Source organism: Papio anubis, chromosome 2 (assembly GCF_008728515.1).
Source record: "Papio anubis isolate 15944 chromosome 2, Panubis1.0, whole genome shotgun sequence".
Classification (NCBI taxonomy): domain Eukaryota; kingdom Metazoa; phylum Chordata; class Mammalia; order Primates; family Cercopithecidae; genus Papio; species Papio anubis.
The window spans coordinates 66,033,805-66,051,287 of NC_044977.1; positions in this window are offsets into that span (position 1 = coordinate 66,033,805).

Here is a 17,483-nt window from a genome sequence, read left to right on the forward strand (position 1 = left end):
GCAGGCAGATCACGAGGTCAGGAGATCGAGACCATCCTGGCTAACACAGTGAAACCCCGTCTCTACTAAAAAATACAAAAATTAGCCAGGTGTGGTGGCGGGCACCTGTAGTCCTAGCTACTCGGGAGGCTGAGGCAGGAGAATGGCATGAACCTGAGAGGCGGAGCTTGCAGTGAGCTGAGATCGTACCATTGCACTTCAGGCAGGGCAAAAGAGCGAGACTCTGTCTCAAAGACAAAATAAAAATAAAAATAAAGACAACAAAGAAATTTCCTGTATTCCCTTTACCTGGGTTTTCCCATTATTAACACCTTAGATAAACATGACACATTTGTCATAACCAAGAAACTGACACTGATACATTACTATGAAACTAAACTGAACTCCAGCCTTTAGTTGCATCTTACTAGTTTTTCCATTAATTCCCCCTTTTTGTTCAGGGTTCGACCCGGGGTACCATATTGCATTGAGTTGCCATGTCTACTAAGTCTTCTCTGGTCTATAATGGTTTCTCAGTCATAGACAGGCTTAAGATGTACAAGTCAGGCATTCCATAGAATGTCCCCAATCTGGGTGTGTCTGATGTTTTTTTCTCATGATCAGATTCAAGCTATGAGTTTTTGGAAAGAACAACAAAGGTGAAGTTTTCACCGGATTTTCAATCGCTTATTTATTATTATTTAGTTGTAAGTATCCTTGTATGTATCATGTAAGTATGTATCCTTGTATGTAAGTATGTATCCTTGTATCCTTGTATGTAAGTATCCTTGTATATTTACATACAAGTCCTTTATCAGATATATGATTTGCAAATATTTTAAAATTATATTTTTGTGATATGATTGATACACATGCCATAAACCCACTAAAAAAGCAAGTGCAGAAAATATGTATTGACTGACCCAGTTGAGTGAGGTACAGTATGATGGAGGTATTCATTCTATAGTCAGTGTGGAATGCAGTTATCACATTAACAAATATTATTCTTAAATCTTTAAAAAGTTATATATAGTGTCTCCTGGTATATTCAACCCAGCCACATTTTCCCACCAGCATTGGAATTGTTTTCTTTTTCTTTAGTTGAGTTTCAGATAAACTGGAATTGCCTCTGGGGGCCACTTTGTACCAAAATATGTGTCCTTAAATGCTGTGGTATCACTTAACATGGCATAATATTTGCACAAAAAGTCATGCGAATTGGGAATTTTAGAAACACTATGAGATCCACATGTGCGAGCTCTCAGATACTGCATTCACTGACTCTCTGTGTGTGTGTATCTTTCCTCTCTCTCTCCCTCAGTCCCTCCTCTCTCTCTCTTTCTCCCCTCTCTCTCTCTGTGTGTGTGTGTGTGTGTGTGTGTGTCCTTACAAGTGAATTTAATGCATACACTTGAATTTGTCCAAGTTAAATTCTGCGTATGATGTGAGGTTATATTAGATGATTTGTAATCTAGAAAAGGCTACAAACAAACACAAAAAAATGGTTTTGACATTGTTACCATTTTCTGTAGGCTTTATGGGCTGAATTGTGTCCCCCTTCCAAATTCATCATTTGAAGTGCTAATCCCCCGTACCTCAGAATGTGACTTTTTTGGAGACAGGGTCTTTATAGAGGTAATCAAGTTAACATCAGGTCAGTAGGATGAGACTTAATCCAATATGACTGATGTCCTTATAAGAAGAGGAAGATTGGATACAGAGGTGCATAAAGAGAAGATGATGTAATGACATGGAGAGAAGATGGTAATTTACAAGCCAAGCAGAGAGGACTGACGCAGATCTCTTCCTCACGGAGCCAACACTGTTGACATCTTGATCTTGTACTTCCAGCCTCCAGAGCTGTGAGACATAAATTATGCTTGTTTAAGCCATGCCCATGCAGTCTGTGGCACTTTGGTACAGCAACCCTAGCACACCAATACAGCAGGAGAATGACTTCTTCAGTGATGGTATTGATGTCCACTTGCCCTGGAAAAGAGGTACAGTCAGGGGAATGCATGGAGCAGAATCTCTGTGGACACTGACTTGACCAGCGTTTTGTCAAACTCAGTGTTTGTTGAACTGGTAGATGATCTTGTTTGGGCAGCAGCAGGAGGGATGGCTCAGGAAACATCCTTGTTTTCTTTGTAGAAACACTTTCACTCCTTTCCCAATAGAACTATGTCTTTCTATTCCCTTTTCTTCCCCAGCCCCCTTTCTCTTAATCGTCATCTCCAAGAATACATCAGGACATTTTGCAACACAGTAAGTGATTGCCATCAAGAAAAGTAGGCAGGTAAGGAAGACTCTTTTGTTATAATAGAGAGAATTTAGTAGTTAGTAGAAAGCTGAGGAGAACACACAATAATACTTAGAAATATTATTTTCCTAAATTTTAATTGATGATTATTTAATAGCAGAAATTCATGAAAACTGCTGTAGAATTACACACATGCACACACACACACACACAGAGACACACAGTTGCTTATTCTCTTTTTAATGTTCCAATCATTTGTTTTTTTATTACAAGTTATTACCACCAGCTAATGGAAATGTTGAAATGAAACCCACTTAGAGTATTATGACACTGAATGTCAAAAACACTTTCAACAAGTTCACATTTTCCTACATAGAGTCTCCAGTGCTATATCAATGTATCAAATCAACTTGCAGTAGATAAGAACATTTAACATTTATTCTGCTGTAAGAAAATCTCAATGAGTATATGCAAAAAGGAAAAAAAAAATCAGATCTCTAAAAATAAAAATGTGGCAGATGGTCACTCACTCTAAGATAGAGCTGGCTGACAGATTCATCTAAATATTAAGCACACTGTAATATTTAAATATTCAATTTAAAATTAAAGTCTCACTCAACTTTTCAGGAACAGGCATATTCTGTTAGACTAGAAGTATCTCAATTGGGAATACTTTAATCATTCAACAGATAATGTATTGAGATGACTTTGGGACTAATACCGCCAGAATAGGCCTTTTGGGATTTGGTGGAACAAAGATAATTGCTACACAGTTTTTGCCCTGTAGTAGTCCACAGACTATGAAGAGGAGATGGACCAATAAGGAAAGCTGAGTAGTAACGTACAGGATGCCAAAAACAGTGGTCAGTAAGGCATAGTGAAAAACACACAGGCTTAAAATATGAAAGTCTAGATTTGACATTCTAGCCCCATTTTTAAAATAAATTTATTGAGATTTAATTTATGTACCACACAATTTGCCCATTTAGAGCATACTATTCTGGTTTTTAGTATATTCACAGAGTTGTGTAACCATCATGATAATCAGTTTGAGAACATTTTCATTACACATCCCCCAAAATATCCCATGCACATTAGTAGTCATCCCTTATTTCCCTTCGATTTCTTTCCCACTTCAGCCCTAGGTAGTCACTAATGTACCTTCTATCTTTACAGATATGCCTATTCTGAACATTTCATATAAATGGATTCATATAATCTGTGGTCTTCCATGACTGGCTTCTCTCACTTAGATATTGCAGCATGTGTCAGTCATTCCTTTTTATTGCTCAGTAGTATTCCATAGTATGGCTACATCACATTTTGTTTATCCATTCTCAGTTGATGGACATTTGGGTTGTTTCTCTACTTCTATTTTTTATTTGCTATGTGATCCTAGACAATTAATTATAGTGATTAAGAGCCAAACTCTTGTCTCTAACTGCCTGACTTCAAAACCTGATATGACTACTTATCAGATGTGTGTCCCTGCACACAATTTGTGAGTTCCCTGTGCCTCAGTTTTCTCATCTGTAAAGTGGAGATAATGATAGTATTAACCTGATGGAGTTGTCTAGGAATTCCGTTAGTGAACACATAAAAAGCCTTTAGCACAGACTTTGGTCCATTAAGTATTCTCAAGAAATGGTAATGACTAAAATTGTGGTCCTCTTAATATTGTAATACTTTCTGATTTTTCTTATCTCCTCATCTTAAAACTTTCAACAGTAGACTGTTGTGAAAGTAACTGGAGTGTATGGAAAATTTTGGTACAGTATCTGACACATAGCTGGACTTCCGTAAATAAGATTTAGGGAGCTAAACTCTTATATTGTAAACAAAAATTAATTCCAAATGAATCATAGACCTAAATATAAAAGCTAAAACTATAAAACCCTTAGAATAAAATACAGCAGTATATCTTTGTGACCTTGGATAGACAAAGTCTTCTTAGATACCAAAAGCATAAGCTACCAAAATAAATAATAAATAAATGCACTGGACTTCATAAAAATAAAAAACTTTTGTGTTTCAAAGCACACCATGAAGAAAGTGCAAACTAACCCACAGAATGGGGGAAAGTATTTGCAAATAATATTGCTCACTTCTCCTGTCCTCTTCAGAGTAAAATTTCAAGGTTGTTAAGAGTCCTTTTATAAACTTTCAAGAACGCCCACAATAATTTCTGAAGTCTTTAGCTCTGTCCACCTAATTTGTTCTATATTGATATTTCCAGAGAAATGAAATGCTCTTTTGGCAGGCTACTGGTTTTGTACCCATCTGGGGCTCCTCCAACTCTATCGTGAAGGCAAGGCTTCTCTATGGCTCCTTTGTGGCCTGGCCCCAGTTTCTGGTGTCTGCGATGTCCATTTCTGGTGCCTGTCCTGTGGGGCCTCTACAGTTTGACTCTTTCACTCCTCTTCATTGAGAAACTGAGAAAACCTTATAATCAGAAAAGGATGTGATCTTTCATGTTTTAAGAAAGATGAGACCTAGGAAAAATAAATCCTATGGGAAAAGTGAAGAAAAGATAAAACAATGAAGTCATCCGATGTTATGTCTTCAAGCTGCAAAATGTCAAACAAACCCATTGGCTAGAAGAACGAGTTTCTAATTCATCCTGGAAAAACCATGTCATACAAAGAAAGGGACCTAAGAAATTCACACACACACACATATGTGGACTCAGAGTCATATCAAAGAGTACTTTATTAATTTCCTTCAGCCAATTGGTGGAGACTGTGGGACCAAATTCAGCTTTCCTTAGCTTGTGCAAAACTGCTACCACTAGGAATAATAAAGCTGGCCTACATATTTTGTATGTGAGATATTAAAACTACTATTCAAATTCTAACTACCATCCAACCTAAATGCCCCTCCATCCCCGCTCTGCCCTGAAGAGAACAACCAACTGTTTCAGGCACTAAGAATTTAGAAGCAATCTTACCCATATCCACAGGGAAAACTTCCACACTGCTGCTTCTTGAAACAATAATTACTGTGAAAAAATTAGCTAGGAAGTAATTTCTTGTAGAAAAAAGTATTTTGATGCAAGAATGCTCAGGATTTTTACGCCATGGTTACTAATCTCTCATTCATATGAAGAGGTTTTTGAGGGAATTACTTTTTAAAATAGTATTACAAGAGGCCAGGTTAATGGATACAGTGCTGAAGTTTAAATGAAAGAAAATAGTGATTTTCAAAAATTTCTTTTCTCTTTTTGCATATGAACCCTTGTTGCTCCTCGAGGGTAAACAAGAATTAGTAATAGCATATGACTGCTTTGCTCCAAGGGACAGAATATTTCCATTTTTTTTTTCCCCAGCTCATAAATGTTGACTTACATCTCTTTGCTCTCCCAGGATCCGGTGCCAAGAAAGATCATATCCAGAGCTTGATTTCCTTTTTCAGTAATGGGCCATTAAAATGCAATATTGGTTCATTGTTCCTCTTTGAGAGTGGCAAGATGTGACTTTTAAAATGAAGTTTCGTTAAAGAAAAGCATGGAGAGTCAGATATAAACCCTTTACTTCACCCCATTTTTCCTTCACCTTACCACCTTCCCCCTTCTCTGTATCCTGCTTCCATCTTTGCTTCCTTCATTAGCTATCTATAGTAATCCAGAGTGTGGTTAATGTTTATTGAGTCAAGTGCTATATCTAGGAACTTTAAATCATTTTCTCCATTATTAACCCATAGTATGTCCAAAGGATGTTATTATCTGGGTCATTTTTAGATCACAGTACAGTCTCAGAGTTTAGGTAACTTGCCAAGTGTCTTAGACAGAGCTGATCTGCACATTCTATCTGACCTCACTTTGCTCTACATCTGTTCAGTTCCCAAATCAAAAATATGCAACAACTCCTTGACTCTCCTTATCTCACACCATAATCCAAAGTAAACAAATAATGGAATAAGATATTGCTTATACAACACCTGAATTTTAGTAGTGTGTTGTCTCATCTGTGTGTGAAAGCCTTTCCTCCTCGGCTGTGTCATAAACTCCTTGAGAACACAGAAGAGAGAAATGTCTTACACATTTTAGTGCTGATCACCACCCCTCGCAGAGGTCTTTATGTGTAGTGAATACATAACAAAGAAGTTGACATGATCCAGCAGGGTAAGATGGTGGTAAGATCATGAATAAGTTGTTTTTAATAAAAAATAAATGTACACAAAAGAAATACAGAAGGAGAAAATAGCAATAAAATATAAAACTTTAGAAGGTGTAAAGCAGATGAACAAATATTGACTAATGCAGCAGATAAATGAAGGCTGAATCCTAAGCTGAGAGAGAAGAGAGTTGAGAACTAAACCAATTTATGTGACATAATCTTTAAAACGCAGAGGAACTAGCACATCTCTGAAGCTATGGATGAAAGAGGGTGGAGATAGGTAGGGGATGAATGGATAATATGAGAAAGAATTGGTACAATCTGTTTGAGAATCAGTGGAATACCTGTATTCCCTCCCTGCTTCATGCCCGGGTAATAGCACTTTCCCCACCCTAGAAAGAAAACCTGGAGATTTATCATCCAGAGATGCTGAAACAGAGACAGACAACAAATTCCCCTGAGAGTAGTGGGTATCCCAAATAGCGGGATTAAATAGCCATATGACAAGCCTACGCTGTGCTAAAATGCTGAATGTGAAGAGCCCCAACTTCTTTCTTCACTAAGCTCTAAGAAAACTAGCACCCATAACCCTGCAGGTTATGGATTGGTAAACCTCAAGAACCCAAGAAGAAAAATTTACAGGTACTTCATGTCAGGGGTTGCCTGGAGTGACCTACTCACCTCACCATACAATAAAGCTCAACATTGAAATGTCCCACTCATATTGCTCAAAGCCTTCAATCAGCTTTTTATGTTCTAAATCTCAAACTAGAACAGATACCAAATATTTCAGATATTTGAGGAAAATCTCTAAAATTGACAATAGAACCAGAACAAAAAACAAATGAAATAAAGCAGCTTGGAGAAAACAGACAACATAGAACATTTTTGTTTAACGTTAAGATAAAAGAGGATATGCATCCATGAAACAAGAAGAGAATCATTTCAAAAAGGAACATTCTGAAAACAGAAAAACATCACATAGAGATAACTGTTCCTAAATGATATGTCTTCTAGATATCCAGTTCCTGGACAGTCCTATGGTTCAGCCTGGGTGGTCATTGCATCCGCCAGAACCACCCCTTACTTTACCCACTGATTGCCCCACACTGAACTCTTCTAAACTCAGGAAAGCTGAAAGCAGACACTTACCCGAAATCTCTCTTCACCTTGTATTTTCCAGGAATCCTTTATTGAATAATAGTAATATTACCATTCCTCGAACATGGATAGTTTTATGCTTGTAATTTAGCTATACAAAATGAAAGAAATTTAGGAATTAATATATAAATGGTAAAAGTATTGGATAAACCCAGCTCAAGGTAGTGCTTACCTCTAGTTGGGTGAGTGAGGAACAAGAATAGAAAGGAGCACATGGGACTTATAAGTTACTGATAACATTCCATTTTTTCTTTGGTGGTGTGGACCTCTGTGTGTTTTACTTAAACTACATCAATGTTCTGTGTACTCTCTATGTGTGCAAGACATTTCACAATTTAAAAAGTGAAGAAGTGGAGAGAAAAAACACTAGAGGTAGAAAAATCTAAAGTCTTTCCAAATGCAATTTTGTAACTTTAAGTAAGTATGTTATTCTAAGTCTCCATTCTGTAGAATTAATACCTGTTTTTCCAAGACATTATAAAAATAATTAGCTCAGATACTGTTGCTCTGTAGATTTTTAAAAAGCGTTACCTGGATTTGCTTTCCAAAGTTAAGGATTTGTTGAACTAATCTTTGTTTGTTGAATCTAATGGCATGGTTCATCTTTTTTTTTTTTTTTTTTTTTTTAATTTGTATGTTTGTTTAAAATAAGAATACAGAAAGTTCTTCATTATTTTATACAAGTTTGTTTTTCCCCCAAGTGTTATATTTAAAGCATTGAAAAAGTCCCTGGCTTAGATCATATTAAAAAAAAATCCTAAATAAAGGAATTAATTAATATTCAAATTTTTAAACTTCAGCATAGCACATGTTTACTTTTTAACTGAAGTTAATAAGTTTGGAAACTGAAACACTTTTTTTTTTTTAAGTTTATACTTATAATCACTCTAAAAATACACCAAAAGATTTACTTTTTATAAAATGATGGGACATTTAAATTACCACCAGGAAAGCAGTATTATATACTTTCTGAAATATACCTGCCATTGGATATTTACTTTTTATATATCTTTTAACATGGATTTTATGGTTGTATATTTGACAATCAGTGATGTCTAGTCTTGAAATTTATGATACCGTATATAATATAATTTACATATATAGCACTAGGATTCTGATTAACTTATTATTTTTCCAGGATTAGAATGTTTCACTCATTATGAAAACTCGTAAACCTGAAATATCTATATTTTAAAAAGCTAAAAATGAATGAACAAATATAAACAAATAATCTTACTAATAGCCCTACAATTTAAATGTATGTAAATAGACTTGATGAGGCTGTTTACCTAGTGTTACGATTGATGATAACCAAGGTATTGTGTTTTACTGTGCAAAGATCATCCCTATTGGTTTGACAGTGCTCATGGAAATCACAGACATTTAAAGGTGATTCACTAAGGATGATCAAGAAGCTCCAGCTAAGGTATTTAAATATGGGCATAGAAGAGTTGGTTTACTGAAAATGACATAAAAATGAGCTGCTTCAGAAATTGTGTGTGCAGTGCTTTCTGTTATCTGGAGCTAATCACCAAGGAACCAGAGACTGAAAAAGCCATCAGATTCCAGGGCAGATACATGAGGAAAATTGTCAGAAGGAGCAGGAAGACGTGCTTCTGTTTCCAAGTAGTCCCGAGAATTTCATTATCAGCTCATATCTGTTACTGTTAAGATGTTAAGAGGGAGGTGATCATTTGCAAACTAAAAGCTTTCTGTGCTACCCCACAATAATTGATTTTCTTTTTCATTAAAATTCTTAATACCTGGCACTCCAGAAATGTTGGAAAGGTCTTTGTAAAGCTTTATTGGCAGATAATATATGCCCACAAAAAAGAACAAATGCAAATTTCACATATATATTTATAATGATGATAATTCAATAGCTCTTGGTCCTCCAAGTATGACTAAAATATGCCACTATATTTAGGCAGCATTACCAACTTAAACAAGGGTACCTATTAAAAAAAAAAAAAAAAGCTCTACATAAAAACATTTCAGTCTCTGTAAAAAAAGGAAAACAAATTATGTTCAAGGAACTCAGTATCATTTTGCAAGATACTCTGTAAATCAACCTCTGAGACTCTGAAATACACTTCAAAATGTATGTGACATTTTGGAGCTCAAACACAAAAACTGCCATCTTTCTTAAAACTTATTTGAATCCAAAGTCTGATGATAGTTTTATGTGTGTCCGTGTGAAGAGACCACCAAACAGGCTTTGTGTGTGCAACAAGGCTGTTTATTTCACGTGGGTGCAGGCGGGCTGAGTCTGAAAAGAGAGTCAGCGAAGGGAGATAGCGGTGGGGCCGTTTTACAGGATTTGGGTAGGTAAAGGAAAATTGTAGTCAAAGGGGGTTGTTCTCTGGCTGGCAGGGGTGGGGGTCACAAGGTGCTCAGTAGGGGAGCTTTTGAGCCAGGATGAGCCAGGAAAAGGAATTTCACAAGGTAATGTTATCAGTTAAGGCAGGAACAGGCCATTTTCACTTCTTCTGTGGTGGAATGTCATCAGTTAAGGCAGGAACCAGCCATCTGGATGTGTACGTGCAGGTCACAGGGGATATAATGGCTTAGCTTTGGCTCAGAGGCCTGACAGATGGTCCTTCCTTAACACCCTACAGTAAAGGTGTACACATCTAAGTAATACTATGCTACACAACTGTTTGCACACTGACAGTATTTAGTGATTAGTATGAGTTATCTATTGGTATGATTTCAGGAATATAAAGAAACCATGCTTGATAACTGAGATTCTGCCATAAGAGTCAATGTTCTAAAAGTTAGTGTTGTCTAGGAAATATTCTCAATTTGTTGCAGGGAAGCACAGCAGGAACAGACAAAACAATGGATAAAATTTCCTCAATTTTAGGATTATTTCCCCCTCCCATAAAGTTGTCTTAAATCTTTTGCGTTTGCTTATGATTTAATTGCAGTGCATCAGTACTGGCAGAAGAATTGCAAATCGGTGGATCTAATGTACAGTGGTTTAGTTTTTAGGGAAGTGTTTGCTTATCATTGTGATTTTTTTCAGACTTAGTTTTACTGCATGAATATTTAATTAAATTGAGTATCCCTAAGTACCATAAACTTAACCAAATTATTTAAGTTTGTGCTAACTAGCTTCATAATATCATTACATGTAATGCTATTTCATTATGTTCTGAAGGGAACACTACAACTTCCAGGTGGTTCAACACTTGAACAACTTTAGGAACCATTGAACCATGAAAATGCCATTTCTTCACATTAAGGCTTTTGGCCCAATTAAAAAGCAACATCAGTGGGAACTATTGTTAGTCCCAATGCCAGTCATTTACAACTGAATGAATTTATGAATTACCTTTCTATTATTCTCTAGCACCCTGTTTATTTTATAACATTCTTAAAATAACTGTAATTAGTTGTTATTTAAACATTTTTTTTTTCTTGTCTCTCTCCCACACTAGACAGTAAGTTCTCAATTGTATCTCTAGGCTCAGCAAGTCACAAAGTGAGAGCTCAGTAAATATTTGTTGATTGATTAAATTTATTTGATAGAAAGAAATCTGTGTACCAACTTCTAGTATCTGTTTTTCTTTTTTAAATGAATTGATCCATTCTTTGACAAATTGACTACGTAGCTACATAATGACACAACTGCAGTCTAGGTATATCCTGAGCATGAATGGGTATTGGAGTCACAGTGCTACTAATTATACAGGACGGTGCTGCAAAGCACAGGTAATTCCCTAAATCCAAGGCAGCTGCACATAAAAACAATAAACACTTTAAAATCCGCGGCAATTCAGATGTCAGAGGACAAAGCTAACAATGCAACAAGGGAAAGTAAGTAAACCTAGCTCATAATAACTGCTGATTTTGCCTGGTAACAAACTCTTAACACAAAAGAGGCCTTTCAAAAGATATTTTTACCTTTCTTTTTAATTGCAAATTTCAGTAATATCAATATTTTCTAGCTTATTCAGATAATGTAAATCCTTCCCACTCATATGTCAGAATTAATTCTTTCGTTTCACTCCACTAAAATCACATCCTGAACCCCCTTTTAAGAACATTATATCCGTAGCTTGTTTCTAAAGAACATAAGTATCATAGGAGGCCATTAAGCATGGCTCTGTTTTGTTGGAATGGATTGTTAAGACTACCGCTTTGATGTGTTGGTATCTGTATCCCTGGTTGCTCCACTGGGGCTAACTCTACTACCAGTGCCTCATACAGTTTGCCCGTGGAAACATTTGAGCTTCATTTCTGATGCTGTCCTTCCCTCGGTTTTCTGTCACAATCTTGTCTTAAGCTCTTTCAATTTTTCCTCATGTTCACCTTCGAAATAGGTTTTGTTCTGAGGCTATTTGCAGCACACAGCATATCCTCTTGGTTTCTTTGTTTGTTTGTGTTCCTTTTCCTTCTCATCTTAGACTCTCTCAGATCTTGTCAGCTTGTCTCATAACTCATTATTAGAGTTCACCTTTCCTGCTCCCTTGCTCAATTTCTATCTTCTCTATCCAGGCTCTTTTAACTTCCTTCAGCCTGAGAAATCCTGGAGTATCATTTTTTTTCCTGCAACTTGTAGGGTCATTTAGTTAAAAGCACTGATCTAGAAGTCTGGAGATGCTAATTGCAGCTAATTTCACCACTCAGCATTCATTCCCTCTCTAGCGAGACACTCCATTCCCATTCATAGCCATTTTGGATGAGGTTAGTGGTATGCAGTGACATAGAGATAAATACTTCTAGGAGTTAAAAAAAAAAATACTTCCAGGCATAGGAAAAGAATAAAAGCCCAGTAGTGCACAACATTTGCCTATATCAGTGGTCTAAATACTTTCCCCATGGCAATTTCAGATTGGAGAGGTCATTGAATGTAGGGTCAGAAAGTGATGTGCGGTCACATGCCATTTTACAATATTTCCACCAGACAGACACAATAGACATGAATAACCCCAAGAGCATCTATCAGGGGTCAGCACATGTTCTTCTGTTAAGGGCTAGGTAGTAAATATTTTAGGCTTTGCAGGCCATAAATTCTCAGTCACAGTTATTCAACTCCACTATTGTACATGAAAGCAGTCATGGACAATACATAAATGAATGGGCGTGGCTGTATTCCGGTAAGACTTCATTTATAAAAATAGGCAGCAGGCTGAGGGTTGTAGTTTCCTGACCTCTGGCACAGATAATAGTAAAACAGGTAAGGTGTGATGAGTTTTGACTAGTTACATCTGTTTTTACTATAATTGAATTAATTGTTAAGTTTACATACTTTAATCTTCAATGACATCTGTGTTGAATAACCAGCTTGCAAAATTCCTGATAGTTTAACAATCAGCTCTTGTGAGAACCTGTACAAGTCAGCTCCACTCACCCTGAATCGACCTTCTGCAGGGGTGATCCCTCACTGACTGAGGCCAATCAGTATATCTAAAACCTCTGAAAATTTTTTTATTGGTTTAGGAGATAGAGAAGTGATCCAATGCAGAGATTCACAGGAGTGTTTATATTTAGTGGGGCTTCTGGAAAATAAATGTGTCCATATTCCTCAAGAGCAATAAAGACAACCAAAAGTTTTGCATACTCCCCAAGAGCAGCTTTGGTTAACATGGGAGTATGAATACGATGTCTGCACACTGGCAGCCATTTGCTACCATGATGGGAGAGCCTGAATGCTTCTGCAGGGGCACACACTGAATGAAGCTCAAGCACTGGATTGCCACCATGGAGGAAGGAAAAGAGGCAGAAAAAAAATTCCACCCTTAGTGACATCATCCCTGTGATTGGATCAAGTCTTGCCTGAAACCAATACTACTTTTCCAGTTCTGAATTATTAAATGCCTTTCATTATTTATGCCAGTTTGATAGGACTCACTGTCACTTGTAACCAAAAGATTTGTCAGTGAGGCATCTGTCCATTCTGCATTTTACCATTTTCTCTCTATGACTCCAGGTTGCAAGCAAATATTACCATCATTAAGAGAGAACTCTTAATTCAGTTTGTATTTAAGTACCTTATTTCCCAATTACTTGTCTTTTTCTCATTAGTTTGCAGTTCTGTGAGCACATTATTTCCTTTTGGATGATGTGTTGTAAGGATGTGTGGTGTGATTGTCTATTCATAGATCAGTAGTCCTCCAACCTAGCAATTCACCCACAATACCTAGATGTTAAAAAAAATACAAAGATATTGAGTCCCTGCTTCTAGGGATTCTTTTTCAATAGGTTTGAGGTGGAGCATAGGCATCAAAATCCTTGATTTTTATGAGCAAGCAAGTCTGATGTGTCCTTTGGTTGAAAACCCCTGTCACGGTGCACACTTTTCACTGCTTGTATTAGAAGATCCAGAGCATACAGAGAGAAAAAAAAAAATGGTTCTTATTCGCTCTATCTAAAGTCAACCATACTATGATGAAAATTTGTTAACTCAATTTATACATGTTACTACCTAGTAGTTCTTTTATTGTTTGATGCTTTCTATCTGCCAGAAAAATGGAAGTGGGAGTTATAGGACAGATAAAGGTAGGTGAGGTTTCTGTTCTTACAGGGTGTATAATTCTAGTGTTGGAAGCAGGTATTAAATAAGTAAACATGTTAACAGGTATAGAGATAAGTGTTGTGATTAAAGTAAATATGGTCATGGGAAGGCACATTTCTGAAAATGCCTAGACTAGGGTAAGGTGAGTGGGATCCCATGCACTTGCACGGCGCTGACAATGCATGCCTCTGACAATGCATGCCTCTTTCAGGTGAGGCTGGTCATTCACAAAAACTGCTGGGAGAAGGCTAGCTATTCATTCTTTCCTTCAGTCAATAGTGACAACCTACTCAGTGCTGTATGGCACATGGTGAAGTCAATTGCGTTGTAAAAGACACAGGGCTTTCTGAGTATAGAAATGGAACTAGTAAGACACCACAGAGTCATTTACTCTCTCTGACTAAGGTTATAAAGACACAAGGTATAATACTCAAAAGGTACAATAGATCAACAGTGAAAAGTAAATCTCCTTATCTTGTTTCCCAGCAACCCAGTTCCCTCCTGTAAAAACAGCCACTGTTACCCGTTTCTTCTGTGTTCTTCAAGAGAGGCGGCAGACATCCACAAGTGTGTGTACTGTATATGTTGGGTGGAAGGAAGGATGTTTCACAAATGAAGGCATACTGTACATTCCCTTCTGTAGTTTCTTTTAACTCAAAAAAAAATGGTAGACATTATTAACATTATACATGTATAACTGGACCTTTTCCATGATGTTATAATCACCTTTTATGTGATTATGCTATAACTTATTTACCAAGTGTCGTATTGAAAGATGGGTAGGTTGTTTCCAAACTTATGCTTTATGACTTCTGCAAGGAGTTTTCTTACATAGTTGTCTTTTAACACATTTGTGACTATCTGGAAAACAAATTATTTGAAGTGGAATTGTTGGGTTAAAGGATATAAACATTTGTAATTTTGAAAGATATTACTAAAGTGTCCTCAATACCAATTACGTCGATTTATACTCCCAACACTTCACAAAACTATCTCTTTGTCTACACACTCACTAGTAAAGCATCTTATTTAACTACTATATCTTTGCCAGTCTAATTTGTGATAGGGGAGATTTAAAATTTTTCATTTATATTTTTTCTATGAGTAAAGTTGAGGGTTTTTTGGTTTATTTTGTTTTTTGTTTTTTTGAGACAGAGTCTCACTCTGTTGCCAGGCTGGAGTGCAGTGGCACAGTCTCGGCTCACTGCAACCTCCACCTCCCGAGTTCAAGCAATTCTCCTGCCTCAGCCTCCTGAGTAGCTGGGACTACAGGTGTGCGCCACCATGCACAGCTAATTTTTGTATTTTTAGTAGAAATGGGGTTTCACCATATTGGCCAGGATATTCTCGATCTCTTGGACTCGTGATCCGCCCACCTCGGCCTCCCAAAGTGTTTTAAAGAATATGTTTAAATGCCACTTGTGAGTTATATCTTCATGTCTCTTAGAACTTTTTCTATTGGGTTACTAACATTTTTCTTCTGAGTTGCAGTTGATATTTTTATATTAAGAAAAATTTGTATTTGTTTAATAATTTTAATTGCAAATAATGTTTTAACAAATATTTTCTTTTGACTTTATACATGATTTTCCCCACGTAGGATATTATTACTTTGAAGTCAAATGTAACCAATTTTTTTATTAAATGTTTCTCCATGTTTCAGTCAAGAAAATTCTCACATTTTTTTATATTTAATTTTTATCTTTTCAGAATTTATTTTGTTACAGGAAATAACTGAGTGATACAATTATTATTTCCAAGACAAACATTAATTTCCCTTCACAGACATGCTACGCCCTCTTTATCATACTAATGCCAATTTACCATATGTATTTTGGTCTAATTCTGGACTCTTTCTTCTGTTCTGTTGACCTAAGCCAGTTAAGTTTTAAGGGAGGAAGAAGAGATCAGAAAGGTCCAGCCTAACTGGCAGCAGAGCTTGATGGATTACCAGGTAAAGGGGCTAGTTATAATATTACATACTGAGAATACTGAGAACCAAAGGGTGGTGAACTAATGAAAGAAGGGAAAAAGACATCAAAATGGAAAGTCAAGAGAAGGAGGAGGAATCCTGCAAACAGCCTTCCCATCCTACAGTCTTTTTCTAAGGCTAGTTGCAAGTTTGTTTGTTTGTTTGTTTTTCTGTTTTGAGGTTCTATGTAGGCATAAGTAACTGAAAGGCATCAGCAGCCTGTTAAGTACAACTGTGGTCCCATCAATATCTTCAACATCTACCCTGAATATCACCCGATCTAAGTTCCTGCTCATTTGACCGGAGGACCTCAGCTTCTCATGCAATTTCCCTCTGGGCCCCATCACCATGAACCATATTCAGGGAGGTCCTTAGGATTGTCTGACATACTTAGGAAATCCACTAGTGTTCTTCCACTCCAGGCAAGCTAGCTGGCTAGAGGAATTTGGGGAAGCTACTGGGACAGGTGAGCTGAACACACAGGGTTCTGGCCACTCTGCCTGGTGCAGTGGGCGAAGGCTACTGTCCTGCCGCTACACAGTGCCTGTGGGGGCTACCTCTGGGCACTCACATGGAAATAGGGGAAATGCCCATCTTCCCACTGCATTGGCCTTAATCACCTGGATCACGAAGGTGCTTCAAGTCTCACAAAGGCTTCCATGAACTTGCCTGCTGGAGCTTCTGACTCAAAACCTGTCCATTAGGAGGGCAAGGAAATGACAACTAGTTTACAATATTGTTCTTATCACCATTTCTGCCTTCAAAAGCGTAATCCTAACAAGACAAAATCAAAAATATTTTCTTTCTTCTGCTTACTCGAAAATACCTGACACAAACAACAAAGTATACATTGCAACCTACAGAAATACGGTGTGTGCTCTGGGGGCAGGACAATATTGAGTGTTAGGCATTAATTAAATCCAAAGTCCAGGCATGCATAGAACTAGGGCTGGTCCGGTCAGAACAAGGTATGTGACAAATGTGATTGTGGCCCTTTTCATGAAGTCCTGTCTGAGGTTTTGCAAAGCCGGAATAATAATTGTAAGCTGCTGTAATTTAACTATGCCTCTAAGCATGGAAAATCAATGATTTAACTGTAGAAAGAGTGCAAATTCTCATTTAGATTTCCTCTCTCAAACAGGAATGTAATTTAAGTGGTCTGGTTTTCTTTCCCTGGGAATTGCACATATAATTTTTTTTATTTTAAGTTATCAAGTTTGTAAACAATAATAAAACCTATATTAAACAACAGGATTAATATTTTCTATGAAATGGCAGTCCTCTCTTCCCACTTCCTGTCTTTTATACTTAGGATGCAATGATGGATGCTGTAGCTGAATTAATAGGAAAAGGCCATGAGTTCTCCCATTTAAAAGAATCCATCCTATTTCCTTTATTTTTGCCATGGGATAAATATCCATAGTGTAATCTGTAAGCCATTCAGCAGTGATAGACAACAGTTAAGGACAGAAA